The 13,825-nt window shown below is 42.2% G+C and overlaps 1 pseudogene; it reads left to right on the top strand.

Moving 5' to 3' along the window:
- Positions 1–8,232: 8,232 nt before the first annotated feature.
- On the top strand, positions 8,233–11,590 carry LOC138986237 (zinc finger protein 740 pseudogene; annotated as a pseudogene).
- The last annotated feature ends 2,235 nt before the right edge of the window (positions 11,591–13,825 follow it).

Raw genomic sequence — 13,825 nt, 5'->3', positions numbered from 1 at the left:
CGTGTGAGATGAGTGCAATTGTGTGGTAGTTTGAGCACACTTTAAGTAATAGCAAAAAAAATATGACACATCCAAAGAGGATCCTATGCAGAGCTTGGAAAATTTCACCCGTTAAGATGATTCTAACACTATGTTTGTCAGTATATCCTAGTGTCTGATGAAGACAGGAAAGTAAACACCCCCAGCATTGACTTTTGCCTCTCTCAGAAAAAAGAATATATTCAGGAGATGAAAAGAAACACTCTCCCTCACTGTTGGGAGATCTGAAGTTGATTTTATAAATATCATACATCATGGGAGCTCTCTGATTGCATTCTTTATTTTTCTATTTCTTCCATCCCCTGCCCCAGTCCATAGAATTGTTCACAGAGTTTCATAAGATGCTGTCTATTCCCCAAGTGCAGAATAGATGTAAATTAATGATGCTCCTTAAAAAAAAAAGTCATTGTTTCATTATCTTCAAGATTGAAATATTACCCTCTTTGTTCATCCTCAGGTATATAAAGCCTTGTTACAAAAAAGTTTAGAAACAAGCAAAACAAATTTATTTTATTATTTCAGTGGGGTAATATCATTGCTTTTTCATACATTCACCTTACTTTTCTTCTCCTCTGCTTTCTTTTTTTAATGCATTTTTTAAATTAAAGTATGGTCAGATATTCACAGTATATTCTGCCTCTTATGACTGACTCACTCATGATGATCAATATCTATCTGGAAGTTTTTTTTTTAATTTATTTTTTATTTAAGGATAATTGCTTTACAGAATTTTGCTGTTTTCTGTCAAACCTCAACATGAATCAGCCATTAGCATACATATATCCCCTCCCTTTGTAACTCCCTCCCATCTCCCTCCCCATCTCACCCCTCTAGGTTGATACAGAGCCACTGTTTGAGTTCCCTGAGACATACAGCAAATTCCCATTGGCTATCTATTTTATATATGGTAATGTAAGTTTCCATGTTACTCTTCCCATACATCTCACCCTCCCCTCCCCTCTCCGCATGTCCATAAGTCTTATCTTGAAGTTTTGCCAACATCTGAAACTTAACACAAGAAATTTAACAATTCCCCTTTCTCATCCATATGTATCTTCTATGACCCAAACACCTTGTGATCAAAACCTTAAGATTGTATTGGACTCTATGTCAAGCTTCACACTTAATCATTTACCAGATTCGTCAAATCATCCTCTCGTTTTCAAAAACAATATTGAGGATTTCAAGTGGGAAAGAAGATGATGAACTACACTGGGTTTCCTCCCTCCAGCCCTAACTAAAAACTGTAGCCTCCTCTCTGAGATCTGAGGGGGAAAGACAACAGCAAAGACAAAGAGAAGGTGCCAAAGAAGGAAAAGGTGGCACAAAGTGTGTTCCAATCATTTACACCCCATCTTAACTGAGAGCAGGACCAAAGCGGTTAAATAATAGTGCCATGTAATGTAAATGCTTAATAACTTGGGCTCTGCTGACAGACCTCCTTCCAACAGTATTTCTAAGCATTCTTATGCCTCATCTGTCTCAACTGTAAAATGAGGATAATATTTTGGTTTGTCTTCCAAAATATTCATTCTTTCCTCTTTATTAACACATTTTTATTTAGTGATCTCATAGCCTCCTTTGCAACTAGAGGGGACCACGAGACATAGTTCTGACCAAAAAGATGCTGATGGAGGTTCTTGAAAAGAGATGTTCATGTTCTTTCTTTTCAGGAGGCAGATGCAATGTTTGGAGAAGTGTCAGTGCTATTATGGCTGTGAAAATGAAAGACATATGCTGAGAAGAGTGAAGAAAGAAGATAGGATTCTTGGTGATGTCATTGAATCACACAAAAACTGGACTGGAGGAGTCCTTATTAAATGAAAGAAGAGAAAAAAAAAAAACACTGGACTTCTTTAAACTCTTGTAGCGACTTCACTTTCACTTTTCACTTTCATGCATTGGAGAAGGAAATGGCAACCCACTCCAGTGTTCTTGCCTGGAGAATCCCAGGGACAGAGGAGCCTGGTGAGCTGCCATCTATGGGGTCGCACAGAGTCGGACATGACTGAAGCAACTTAGCAGCAGCAGCAGGGTTCTCTGTTACATGTAACACAAACCTGATAGCCTATTTCACTGTCTTTGAGAATATTATTGTGTGATGTTTTTCAGTTGCTCATTCATGTCCGATTCTTTGTGACCCCGTAGTCTGCAGCACAGCAGGCTTCCCTGTCCTTCATTATCTCCCGAAGTTTGCTCAAACTCATGTCCATTGAGTCAATGATGCCCTCCAACCATCTCATCTTCTGTCATCCCCTTCTCCTTCCGCCCTCAGTCTTTCCCAGCATCAGGGTCTTTTACAATGAGTTGGAATTAGTATGACAGTGAATATAAAAATCGTTAACACAGGGCGTAGCACATAATAAGCATGCAATAAATGTTAGTAGTTATCATTGCCATTATATTATTATTATTATTCCCTATGGCTCCATCATTCTTCCCACCCCTAACCCTGTAACACACGTTATTTTGCATTCTACTTTATTTCCACATCCATCAAGCAAATCAAGCCACTCACTATGTTGCATCTGGACAGTAACCAACTCACCAAGTGTTTTAGTTGTGGCTTGAAAGATGAATTGTCTTAAGTAGGCAGAGAGAAAGACCAGGGTCTTATTGGTGAGGGAAACAGAGGTGTCAACACAGGTAGGGAGGTTGGGAAGTAGAGTGCAGCAGAAATTCCACATATTTCTGGAGGATCCGTGCGGGATAAGTTAGAGAATTTGGAGCCATATTGTCAAGGGTTTTCTATGACTAGCAAAGAGCAGGTCAAAGAATTTTTAGTCTATTTTCCTGTGAAAATTTTAGGACACTGTTTTGGGTTTGACACAGGAACCAATACAATTAAAGAAGTGGAAATACTTGATTCTTTTGCTTACTTGGCTGGCATTTCATTTGCTCAGTTATCACATGAGGAAGTTAAAGCAGATGCTCTCAAAGACCTAGACCATTCTAGAAGTCTAAGAGTCACTGGGAATTATGAACATATTCTAATATCTAAACTTGAGTTCAGAGCCTCAATTTCAATATTAGTCTCGACTTTTTCACATTTCATATTTTGGGTCTAAGGAAATTTGCTGCTACCTCAAGTCTCACTGGAAGCAAACTTCAATCATCTTATAAACTTCAGGAATCTATAGCAGCAACCCTTGTTCACCCAGCTTTCACACTGCTCTGTCAACCAGATTGGGTACCAGTGAAATCCATATTTGTCCTTCCCATTCTCCTACAGCTTACGCAGGATGCTGAATTCCAAGGTAAGCAAAACACTAACTTACAAATCAAATGTGATGGGACTTCCCTAGTGGTCTGGTAGTTAGTACTCTGCCTTCCAGTGCAGGAGGTTCCAGTTTCATAGTCAGGGAGCTGAGATCCCACATGCCTCATAGCTAAAAAACAAAAACATAAAACAGAAGTTCAGTTCATTTCAGGTGTTTAGTCATGTCTGACTCTCTGCGACCCCATGAATCACAGCACGCCAGGCCTCCCTGTCCATCACCAACTCCCAAAGTTCACCCAAACTCATGTCCATCGAGTCGGTGATGCCATCCAGCCATCTCATCCTCTGTCGTCCCCTTCTCCTCCTGCTCCCAATCCCTCCCAGCATCAGGGTCTTTTCCAATGAGTCAACTCTTCTCATGTGGTGGCCAAAGTATTGGAGTTTCAGCCTCAGCATCAGTCCTTCCAATGAACACCTAGGACTGGTCTCCTTTAGGATAGACCGGTTGGAAATGGCTTAATACCTAATAAATATATTGTGCTTATTTTTAAAAATAGGTTTACTATGTTCAAGTTATAGTATAATGCCAATCATAAAGGAAAGCAAATGAAATACTTTTTAAAAATAAGGAAGTAATAATACCACCATTCAAAGGGAAATGCATCAATTTGGAGAGGTCTTCCTCTGTCCATTTTTTTTGGTGCCTTTTACATAGTTGTAATCATTCTGAATTTTAGTTTAATGTTATAGCACAAATGTTTTCCATGTTATCATATTTGCTTTATATGTAACTTTTTGATAGCTACATAACATTTTAAATTTATCATGAAATATTTCACACAAAAAGACATAAGGAATAAATAGAATGAAATGCATGTATCCTCACAGAGCTTAAGACATAAACCATAGAACCACAATACAATATCTGATGGCCTGTTATTGAGAGGAAAGGACAACATAAAGCAGTGGACTATTACCATTAAAATGCTGGAACAAAACAAGTAGGGGTAGTCATTTAAAAGTAAGTCTGTGTAGGGGATATATGTATATGTGTGGCTGATTCATTTTGATGTACAGTAGAAACTAACAACATTGTAATTGTAAAGCAACAACAGTCCAATTAAAATTAATGAAAAAAAAATCACAGGACCTAATATGTCATCATTGCCCAATAGATATTTGTAAATAAAAAAAATAAGTCTATGCAAATCAACTATGCATCAATAAAAATTAAATAAATAAATAAAAGTAGTCTAAGAAGCTGAAAAGGACAAGGTGCTTTTATGAAGATAAAACCCCTCCCACAGCACAGTAAGAATGTGATAACAGCAGTCACTTCTGTCAAGGGCAGAATAAAAAAGCAACGGGACTCAGTTTTCACTGAATGCCCTTCTGCATCTTTCATACTGACTTCTGAATACCATTTAGCTGTTCAAAAACACTAAATACTTTGAAAGCCTAAATAATAAAAAAGTATATCTTCCAGTTATAAAACCTATGTTTCTTTTAATTTATTTCATGCCTAACAATATGGTCAAGAGTTATTAAAATACACATTCATAAATCTAAAAGAAGTGAAAATGAACAGCGAAGTCATTTCTCTCTTCCTCTAGAGAAAAAACAAGGCTGAGCTTCAAAACAGGGAAGTGCTTGCATCTGTTATATAAAAACTCTGTTCCTTGTGAAATTGCTTTTTCAGTCTAATGAAATGGCCCCAGATTAAAACATACTTCTCCAAAACAATGGCAGTGTTTCATACTGAAAGTTGCTCTTTGCAACCCTATGGAATAGTCCATGGAATTCTTTAGGCCAGAATACTGGAGGGGGTATTCTCCCGTTCCCTTCTCCAGGGGATCTTCCCAACCCAGGGATTGAACCCAAGTCTCCCGCATTGTAGGCAGATTCTTTAGCAGCTTAGCCAGCAGGGAAACCCTTATTAGATCTAGAAGTAATGAAAAGAAGCACAACACAGATAAGCTGAGTCATCAAAACTGGGGGGGTGGGGGCGGTTGTAAAATATAAGTAAAAAGCAGATTAAGCTTCAAGATAGTGAGAGGTGGTCTGAAAATTGAAAGCTCAATCTGCATTTAATTTTCACACTAACTTCCATGTACAGGGTATATAACTGACTGAGAAAAAAATACAATTTCATATTTTAAAGCCACAGTTTAATTCCCTGTACTACTTTAGGGAAGAGCAGCTTAGCATAATGGTTGACAGCACAATTTTGAGCTGGCCTAAATCACTTCCAGTCATAGTTCTGTCACTTATTAGCTATACAAATTTGGACCATTGCCTCAATTTCCTCATCCAGAAAATGGAAATAATAACGGTACCTGTCTGACGTGGTTCTTGTAAAAATCAAATGAGGCAGCACAGTACTAAATCGCTTGGGACAGTATATGAATACACCAGTGCTAAGCTGCTCAGTCGTGTCTGACTCTTTGTGACGCCATGGACTCTAGACTGCCAGGTTTCTCTGTCCATGGGATTTTTCAGGCAAGAATACTGGAGTGGTCACCATTTTCTTCTCCAGGGGATCTTCCCAACCCAGGAATCAAACCCAGGTCTCCTGCACTGCAGGCAGATTCTTTACTGTCTGAGCCACCAGGGAAATTGACACACAATAAGCAGTCAGTAAATGTTTATACGTGTTTACAAATGTTACATAGCATTTTAATTATTAACCATGTTAATATAACCTTTATTGCTTAAAAACCAATTTGTCTCTGTGTAAAATATCTTCACTGCTTTTTATTATTCATTTGTACTTGATTAAACTTGATAAGTGCAAGCTATTGGAATAATGTACAAAAGTATTTTATTTTTAGAATGGCTTCTATCTGCAGCCCTGGAAAAAGGAAGCTCCCTCGCCACACAGTGCCACATATACACTCCCCAGGACTTTTCTCAAATGTAAATACACACAAAGTGTTTAAAGAGAGGAAAATTAAAAGTGGAGGGACTTCCCTGGTGGTCCAGTGGTTAGGACTCTGGGCTTCCACTGCAGGGGCCACTGGGGCAATCCCTGGTCAGGGAACTAAGATACTGCAAGCCTCACGTTGCAGCCATAAATAAATTAAAAAAATAAAAATTAAAAGTGGAATTCTATGATATATGAATTATATTCCAATAAAGCTATTTAAAAGGTAAAAAATAAAATAAATAAATCTTTACAATACAATTCATACCTCTGTGGGATCATTCTCTCTGTAGCATAACTACTTTCTTAAATTCTGTGACTATTCAGTTCTTACAGTTCTCTATACTTTTACCACATATGTATGTATCCTCAAGTAATATGTAGTAACATTTGCATGTTTCAGACTCTACATAATTAATATCATACAATTTGTATTCTGCAACATGCTTATATTTTCTCTTCCATGCTGTGTTTATGGGCATCATCAAGTTATATTTGCTATATCATATTTCATCAAATAAATATACTATAATTTCTCTCATGTTGAATATTTAGGTGGTTTGCAACTATACAGACAATATTTTAACAAATATCACTTGGCATATTATATTTTTTTCATGTAGGATTATTCTCTAAGTGTAGATCAAAAAAAAAATAAGTGTAGATCCTCAAAGTGAAATTATCAAAAAGCATGAAGATTTTTTAGATCCTTGACACATATTGTCAAGGATGCTTTCCATAAGGATTTCCAACATATGCTTTCCAAAATAATGCTTTCCAGAAGGATTATGCCAACTTTATATTCTCATCAGAAATATAGTACCTTGTTTTATCACATACTTCTTAGCCATGGATATTGCAAATTTTTTCTTTAATTTCAACTAGTTTGCTCAGTTGATTTCTGGAAAAGTTGAAATTTTTCTGTTATCATATCACGTCCTCTGTAATATGTCTTTCATGGCTTTTGCCCATCAAAGCTGTTGGAGAGGATTTTCTCTCAAGTTAATAGCTTTTTATATAACAATATATTTATCTGTTCTCAAATTTGCTATACTTTTTTCCTAGATTTGTTGTGTCCATGGTTTAGTTTTTAAATAATGCCTATGAGTATACAATAAATGATGATGTGATCACTCACCTAGAGCCAGACATCCTGGCTGGAATGTGAAGTCAAGTGGGCCTTAGGAAATATCACCACAAACAAAGCTAGTGGAGGCTATGAAATTCCAGCTGAGCTATTTCAAATCCTAAAAGAGGATGCTGTGAAAGTGCTGCACTCAATATGCCAGCAAATTTAGAAAATTCATCAGTGGCCACAGGACTGCAAAAAGTGAGTTTTCATCCCAATCCCAAAGAAAGGCAATGCCAAAGAATGTTCAAACTACCACACAATTGCACTCATCTCACACGTTAGCAAAGTAATGCTCAATATTCTCCAAGCCAGGCTTCAACAGTATGTGAACCATGAACTTTCAGATGTTCAAGATGGATTTAGAAAATGCAGATACACCAGACATATAATTGCCAATATCCATTGGATCATTGAAAAAACAAAAGAGTTCCAGAAAAAGATCTACTTTTGCTTTATTGACTATACCAACCCCTTTGTGTGGATCACCACAAGCTGTGGAAAATTGTTCAAGAGATGGGAATACCAGATCACCTGACCTGCCTCCTGAGAAATCTGTATGCAGGTCAAGAAGCAACAGTTAGGGGCGCTCCCGAGGAGAGGTTTCTGAAACAAATCGTGAATTTCATTCAGAGAATTCATCTGGAAAACTGAGACTGGCAGCCTTTTTCTTCAGACAATAGGCAGGAGCCGAGCAGATACCAGGGATTCTTGGAACATCTATCTTTACTTTGGAGGACTCTAAATTCTGTTTGAAGACAAAGGCATTTCAGTATGGCAGCAGGACTGAAGGGACACGAAAGAGTTGTTACAGTGATTTGGTGACAGTTCTTCAAACAACAGTGTCTTAAGGAAAGGTGGAGCAAGGAACTCGAACTTTTGAGTTGCATTGAGTGAGAAATCAGCATGGCTCAGGTAAAAAGCTCTAGAGTCCTCCTCCTTCAAGATCACTGGGAAGCGTGTTTGCAGTTTCACTCTTGAATGCTGCCTTAGTCAACATATTGACCAACCCAGTGAGCCAAGCTCTGTATTAAACACCAGGGGGAGATCTAGAGGAAGGAAAGGAGACAGGCCACAGCCCCTGCCTTCAGGGAGCTTCCAGTCAAATGAAGGAGGCAAGTCTCCTGGCTTGTGAAGGCCTAGCAGGTGTGAGTTCGGTTCCCACTGCAGCCAGCAAGAAGATGATGCTGAGCCAGATTGCCAGCAAGCAGGCCGAGAATGGAGAGCGGGCAGGTAGCCCTGATGTGCTGAGGTGCTCGAGTCAGGGCCACCGAAAAGACAGTGATAAATCCCGGAGCCGCAAAGACGATGACAGCTTGGCTGAGGCCTCTCATTCAAAAAAGACTGTTAAAAAGGTGGTGGTAGTGGAACAAAATGGTTCTTTTCAAGTAAAGATTCCCAAAAATTTTGTTTGTGAACACTGCTTTGGAGCCTTTAGGAGCAGTTATCACCTCAAGAGGCACATCCTTATTCATACCGGTGAGAAGCCATTTGAGTGTGACATATGTGATATGCGTTTCATCCAGAAGTACCACCTGGAGCGTCACAAGCGTGTACACAGTGGGGAAAATCCCTACCAGTTTGAACGGTGTCACCAGTGTTTTTCTCGGACAGATCGATTACTCAGACACAAACGGATGTGCCAAGGGTTCCAGTCCAAGACTTCCGACGGACAGTTTTCTCTCTAGGCACAGGGGCCCCGGGTGGTGGGAGTAATCAGAAGAATCCACCGAAGAGTGCACCCCCTCTGGTCTGATAGTCCCACCGCCGCCCCGTCTGTACCTGTCTCCCTGCTGGAGGAGTGGACCCAGGAGACCGGAAGAGTGCATCAGGGGACGGCAGGCCCCAGAGCTTCAGCTCTGTAAATAATCTGAGACTCTGAGTATCTCGGGGAAGTTCCTTCAGCATTCCTGGGTAGGGAAGCTAGTCCCCAGACCCTCGGCTGAGGTCACAGGTGGGGACTCAAGGTGCAGGACCAAGACTGAAGCGTGGCTCCCACAACCCTGGACTCCCGCTGGCAGCTGAAATGGAGGAGACTGGGGAGAGGGGTTTGTTTGTTCTGTTCTTGTTTTTGTTTATCCAAAAGCAGTTTCAACAGGCACACTGTGGAAATAGGTAATATGGAGGTATAGAGTCCTGGTTAAAGCAGGGACTATGGCTGGTCCAGCCCTCCCCCAAATTGAGTTTTTAGTTGCAGTTGATCCTTGATGTTCCACAGCCCTGTACCTCACCTCCTGTTTGGAGGAGAATAGGATCAGGGTGGCGGCTGTGCTTACTTTGGCCTCCTTATACACTGTAGCGACAAAGGAAGAGCAGTGAGGGGAGCAGACAAGGGCTGGATCCAGGAAGAGTGGGCAGGTGCCTCTCATTTCCTTCAGGGAAGAGCAGGAGCTGTGGCCTGGGCTATTGCAGTGGCCGGTGCCACACTGGTACCTAATGGGGTCAGCTCAAGTGCCTTTTGGAGGAAACTTGGGTGAGAGTGGCCCTTGAAGCCCCTTCCCTTTCTCTCCTTGGGTAGTTGATCTTGGAGATAGTTTTTGGCTACCTCGCTGATACTGACTGACTCCTAAGCCAGACAGAGGTGTCGAGCAAGGAGTCGCAGATGATACAGTGGGTTCTTTCTCCTTGTGCCCTCTTAGGAACCACCCAAGACTAGCCCCAAGTTCGGTGACAGCTGTTGAAGACACAGAAATTTGGTGTCCCCTGACGTGACTGTTGAGCAGTGTTGTGCTGTTCTCCTCGCTCACGTCCCATCACTGTGTTCAGGTAGAGGAGATAGGGGTCTAGCTTTTGGTCCCAAAGGAAAAGATCTTGGCTTCCTTCCTGATGGCCGTCCCTACACAAAAAGAACTGTGGGGGGGTGGGGAGGGGGCTGCGGAGAAAACACCGAAGGAGAAACCTGATGTAGGTTTTACTCTTAACTATATTTTTTGCTCTTCTCTGCTCCGACACCACCACCTTATCTACACCCTCCCCAGAAGTGATCAGGGGTGTGTGAGTGAGTGTGTGTGTGGTATGTGAGTGTTCGTGTTTGTATGCTTGGAGATGGCATATTATTGAGCCAAACCCTTCTCTAGCCCCAGCTTGGGAGGATGAGCATGAAACAGCTTTTCCTGACTGCCCCACCCCCAAAACCTGAAGGCCTGAACCTTTAGGTTCAAGAGGAGCTGAAGAACTCAGTTTGAGGGGACTGGAGGGCTTCGTTTTGGAGGGTTTTTTTAAGATTGATTCAACAGACTGCTGGTTAGGATGTTGCTAACCCAAGCCAGGGCTTGTGAATATGAATTTTCTAAAGTGAAATAAAAACCCTCTTTCTTCCTGCTAAGGAAAGGATCCTTATAGGAGGTTCTGGGGGTTTGGTTGACTCCCAGGTTGTGGGCTTTCCTGACCTACGGGGGTGTGCTGAGTAATTACAGAAGAATCATGGAGATTTGCTGAACCTGACCAGGCTGTCAGTGGGGGGTCTGAGATGGCAGTCTGCAGAAAGTGATTTCCTTTCTCAGAAAAGGTAGGCAACAGCACACTCCTGTTACCTGTTCTGAAGGAGATGGGAGTGGGGACAAGGCGGGGGCGGGTCTCCATACCTCTGAGGTGTGAGGATTTGGGGAAAAGAAAGGAAGCGTGGCACCCTTGAGCTCTTCCCTGACAGCATCTGAGATCCTATGGGGAAACGCTGGGGAACGTGCCTGCAGCCTGTTCTCGCCTAGTTTTGTGTTGGCACGTTTGACGTGGTCCAGAAACTAGACGGCGAGTCCTGAAACCAGCCCTTCTTGGTCCCTGCAAGTAGGGCCTCTTTCTGCATGTGAGCCAGCCCCTCTCAGAGAGCCCCGCTGGGGGCTGGGGTTTGTCTCAGACACATTTAGAAAACTGTCCTTCCAGACGGTGCTTTTGCAAGTGGAAGACGTCGCTCCCTGCCACCTGTAGCTAGTCAGCTTAGGATTGGGGTTGTGTGTGGAGAGAATCACATTAGTGAGGTGTGCCCCTGCATGTGCGAATGTGTGTTTAGGTCCGAATGTGTCCTGGCCCCCTGCAGGCCTCGGCTTCCTGCTTGGGTGTGTGGGGGAGAGGGAACTTCTGAGCATATGTGCAGAGAGCCATACCAGAACCACCCCTGCCGAGGACTGGGTGAGTGGAAACTCAGGAGCAGGTGGTTAGCTCAGTTGCCCAGGTGCTGATGTTCATGAGGCCATGGGTTTGTGAGGAGAGGGGAACTGAGAGGCAGGAGGAGTGACAGTGCCCAAGAGTCCCACTTACACCCCAGGGAGATCACCAACGGCTGCAAAGGCTCCTGGGCCCAACATTCCACCCCTCTGCTGGGTGGGGTCCAGCACTGGAAAGATGCCTCAGGTGTGTCTGGAGTGAAGGGAACGGCGATGGGGCCAGCTCTTGAGAACCAGGACATGGGATTCAGGGACCTGGGAAAGAGTAGCGCCAGTTCCTGGGTGGGCTGCTGGACCAGGCCCCACCAGCCCTGCCCTTCCCAGCACCTCAAGTCTTTTCCGTCCACCCGCCTCCAACAACCTCTTGTCATCACTTAGCTACTGATTATGCCCCATGGCTTGATATCAGAGGGTTAAATGAGGTGTGGGGTCCCACCACAACTTTTAACCCTCTCCCCAGATGTTCTCTGCCTCTGTGTGGCCCTGGGGCTTTTATCTTAATCCCTCCCACCCCACCCTTCCTCTCCACCTTTTTTTTTTTTTTTTAATATACTTATTTTGCTATTAGGGGAGGGGAATATCAAATGAACAAGATCACTTTTAAATGGTAGTTTTTATAAGATGTTATAAACTTGTATCTTTTTACCATTAAAGTGCAGTGTATGTTAAAAAAAAAAAAAAAGAAGCAACAGTTAGAACCAGATAGGGAACAATGGACTGGTTCCAAATTGGGAAAGGAGTATGTCAAGCTGTATATTGTCACCCTGCTTATTTAACTTACATGCAGAGTACATCATGCGAAACGCTGGGCTGGATGAAGCACAAGCTGGAATCAAGATTGTCGGGAGATATATCAATAACCTCAGATATGCAGATGACACCACCCTTATGGCAGAAAGTGAAGAGGAACTAAAGAACCTCTTGATGAAAGTGAAAGAGGAGAGTGGAAAAGTTGGCTTAAAGCTCAATATTCAAAAACTAAGATCATAGCATCTGGTCCCATCACTTTATAGCAAATAGATGGGGAAACAATGGAAACAGTGACAGATTTTATTTTCTTGGGTTCCAAAATTACTGCAGATGGTGACTGCAGCCTTCAAATTAAAAGACACTTGCTCCTTGGAAGTAAAGCTATGACCAACCTAGACAGCATATTAAAAAGCAGAGACATTACTCTGCCAACAAAGGTCCGTCTAGTCAGGGTTATGGTTTTTCACAGTAGTCACGTATGGATGTGAGAGTTGGGCTATAAAGAAACATTAGTGCTGAAGAATTGATGCTTTTGAACTGTGGTGTTGGAGAAGACTCTTGAGAGTCCCTTGGACTGCAAGGAGATCAAACCAGTCAATCCTAAAGGAAATCAGTCCTGCCTGTTCATTGGAAGGACTGATGCTGAAGCTGAAGTTCCAATACTTTGGCCACCTCATGCAAAGAACTGACTCATTGGAAAAGACCCTGATGCTGGTCAAGATTGAAGGCAGGAGGAGAGGGCTTGACAGAGGATGAGATAGTTGGATGGCATCACCGACTCAGTGGACATGAGTTTGAGCAAGCTCCGGGAGTTGGTGATGGACAGGGAAGCCTGGTGTGCTGCAGTTCATGGGGATGCCAAGAACGACTGAGTGACTGAACTGAACTGATACAATTAAAAGTTTTAATAACTTGATTCTATTATAATGTCACTTTGCTAATGTGGGTGAAAGTGAAAGTTGCTCAGTCATGTCCAACTTTAATGTGGGTGGTCATACACACAATAGATAAGACATTCTGGTGGTCAAATGATTAATATAATCATTCAATTTACAAATGTGCTAATCTTCCCTGGTGGCTCAGACAGTAAAGAATCTGCCTGCAATGCAGAAGACCTGGGTTCTGTCCCAGGGTTGGGAAGATCCCCTGGAGAAAGGAATGGCTACCCACTGCAGTATTCTGGCCTGGAGAATTTCAGGGACAGAGGAGCCTGGAAGGCTATAGTCCATGTGGTCTCAAAGAGTCGAACATGACTGAGCAAAACTTTAAGATTCTCTTAGTGGTCATAATTCATCCATTTCCTAGAACAGCACTGAAGGAACCGTTGAATGCTAAACTCAGTGTAGTTTGTAAAGTATGAGCAATTTTTAATCTTTTGGAAACCTTTCATTTATGTTTTCTTTCCTTTATTTATTTTTGTTTTCCTGGGAAAATATTTAGCAGTTCACATTTAAATAACCATTGTGTGTGCTCCATTGCTCAGTTGTGTCCCACCCTTTGCAATCCTGTGGGCTGCGGCCCCCCAGGTTCCTCTCCATGGGATTCTCCAGACAAGAATACTGGAGCTGGTTGCCATTTCCTTCTCCAGGGGATCTGCCCAACTC

The sequence above is a fragment of the Bos mutus genome, chromosome 29, assembly GCF_027580195.1.
Source record: "Bos mutus isolate GX-2022 chromosome 29, NWIPB_WYAK_1.1, whole genome shotgun sequence".
Classification (NCBI taxonomy): domain Eukaryota; kingdom Metazoa; phylum Chordata; class Mammalia; order Artiodactyla; family Bovidae; genus Bos; species Bos mutus.
This window is presented reverse-complemented; position numbering and strand designations above follow the sequence as displayed.